This window comes from Macrotis lagotis, chromosome X (genome assembly GCF_037893015.1).
Source record: "Macrotis lagotis isolate mMagLag1 chromosome X, bilby.v1.9.chrom.fasta, whole genome shotgun sequence".
NCBI lineage: Eukaryota > Metazoa > Chordata > Mammalia > Peramelemorphia > Peramelidae > Macrotis > Macrotis lagotis.
In genome coordinates, this window is record NC_133666.1 from 349,631,143 (window position 1) to 349,633,791 (window position 2,649).

The following is a 2,649-nucleotide window of genomic DNA, read 5'->3' on the forward strand; positions in this document are numbered from 1 at the left end:
CTTTTTACATAATGTTTCATCTCTTACCTCCCATCCTATCCCTGAATTTGATGCAATAAATCCCTCCCTCTCTAATTTACAGTAGGAAGATATGTTTAATTATGAATATCATCATCAACATTTTACTCTATATACAAATAATGTATTGGCAAGTATCCAGTTTCAAATTAGGCTTCTATAACAAGGCAAAGTAGATGTTTCTTTTAAAAATAAATTAATGTTAGCCTGTTTTTGTAAAGGAGAGGATTCTAATTGGGAACTTGTCAATGCTCCAATTTGAACTGGACATTTGCCTCTTTTTACTTCTTGAGAAAAAAACACTTTTGAAAGTCATGTGCATTTATCTTTAAGTTATGCGGCAATCTTCTTTTTTTTTTAATTGTCCCAGGAATGTTTTATTAAGTATCTCTGGTCACAGAATCAAGTCCGATATTTCAGGACAATAGGAATGATAATCACCAGCAAAAGGATAATAGCAACTAGAGCCATGTTGACCTTCATTTTGCATCCACTCCACCACATTTGTCTTCGAAGCTGTTTCAATCTGTTGCTAAAAGCTGTTGAGTTATATGATAAGCTTTCTATTTTGTCTTGTAGCTCATCCAATCTCTCGCCTCTTTCAATCACTTTTGTAATATTCTCTTGCATGACGTCAATTACTTCATCCAGCTGATTCTGTACATGTCTAATTTTGTCATTCTGAGGTCCAAATTTTGGTCCAGTTGGTTCCCTTAGGAAAAAAATCCTCTTCTTCATCTGAATCTTCTTCCAAAAGATTTCTCCTTTCATTTTTCACAGAAACTATGACATCATCATCATTTAGGTGGCACTTGAATTTACGCGGCATCCTTATTACTCAAAAAGGTTTTTTTTAGGTTTTTTGCAAGGCAAATGGGGTTAAGTGGCTTGCCCAAGGCCGCACAGCTAGGTAATTATTAAGTGTCTGAGGTCGGATTTGAACTCAGGTACTCCTGACTCCAAGGCCAGTGCTTTATACACTAAGCCACCTAGCCTCCCCCTCAAAAGTTGTTTTTCTTCTCCCAAATTCAATGGGTAGATATATAAAACCTAGGCGTCCGCCGGAGGCTCCCTGGAGCCCCTCGGACCTGGGACGGGCCAGGCCATACCGGGCTGAGCTGGACAGGGGCGGGGGGGGGGGGGGGGGGGGGGGGAGTGAAGGGGAGGAAGGAAGGAGGAAGGGGAAGGGGGGGAGGGGAGAGGGCCAAGGGTGTGGCCCCAGAGTCAGCTGCTCAGTGCCTCTGCCCCCTACCCGGGCTGGCACCAGGGAGCATCCCTCAATTATAATTTTTAAGAAATTTTTCTTCATTTTGCTTTTGCACCTTCTTTTCCATTCTGCCAATCCTACTTTTTAAGGAGGTTTTTTTTCTCCTTCTGTGAATTTTTGGACAGCTTTTTACATCTGATCAATGCTTTTTTTAAAGGCATTCTTCTCCATTTGTTTGTGGAACCTCTTTTATCATTTAAAAAATTGTGTTTCTGAGGTGTTATTTCTCTTAGTATTTTCAGTGTCTCCTTTGTGAAGCTATTAACTGTCTTGTATCACTTTCATTTCAACTCCCAGTTTTTTCTCTGGCTGCCTTTTATTTGATTTTCTTCTTTTTCTCTTGCTTGATTTTCAAATTCCTTTTTGATTTCTTCCATGGTCAGAGACCAAATCATATTTTTCTTTAAGACTTTGAATGTATGAGCTTTGACTTTGTTTTCTTCTGAGAGTGCATTTTTAATCTTCCTTGTGACAGTAGTAACTTTCTATGATTAAATAGTTTTTTCCTATAATTTGAATTTTAACTCTCTGTTAAAGTAAAGACCTGCTTCTAGGGAGAAGAGGACACTGTTCCAAGTTTTTGGTATTTTATGCAACTGTTTTCATGTACTTTTGTGAACCTGTAATTATCCAGTTCTTCTATGTTGGTATAATCTAAGAAGTGTTTCCTACTATCCTGACCAGTTCTGTGTTTTGTGACCAAAAGCACTTTTTTTCTGCCCTAGAACTTTGAAAAAATCCCTCCTGATCTTCAGCTATAAACTAGGGTATGCTAAAGCTCAACCTCACCCTGGAACTTTCACCATGATTGTTACCTAGATCTGAGATTGAGCAATGAAATTGAGTTCTACATTATTGCCATCTAAAAGAGGTCTGTAATCCTCCTACTGATCACCTGTTTGCCGCCCTTATCATCTTTTGACTCAGAGTTCCTGAAACTATGGCTACTACCCTTTATTCAGTGGTTTCATGCCCTGCTCCTTGTTTTCAGAGCAGGGGCAGCACTGGTACAGCCCACACTAGACTCACTTCCACTCCTAGCCAACTGGGGCACATCTTTGCTATTACCTTCTAAGTTATCTTTGGGATTTCTGGGCTGAGAGGGCTGAAAACCAACACGGATGCCACATATTCATTCTCATTGAGACTTGCCTTTAGTTTGGTAGGGCCAAACCTTCTGTGCTAGACTATGCTACTCTTTCACCCTGCTACAAACAGACCTTTGTTGCTGACCTAAATTCCTTGGATTGGAAAATTGTTTCACTATGTCTTTTTTGTGGGTTCTGACACACTAGAATTTGTTTAGAGTCATATCAAAAACTATTTGGAGAAAGTTGGGGGGGGGAGTCAGCTGACTATCTTCT

General features: G+C 39.7%; 1 pseudogene; it reads right to left on the reverse strand.

Annotated features, from left to right (window-relative positions):
* Positions 1 to 420: 420 nt before the first annotated feature.
* LOC141497036 (vesicle-associated membrane protein 4 pseudogene) lies at positions 421 to 847 on the reverse strand (annotated as a pseudogene).
* Positions 848 to 2,649: the final 1,802 nt, after the last annotated feature.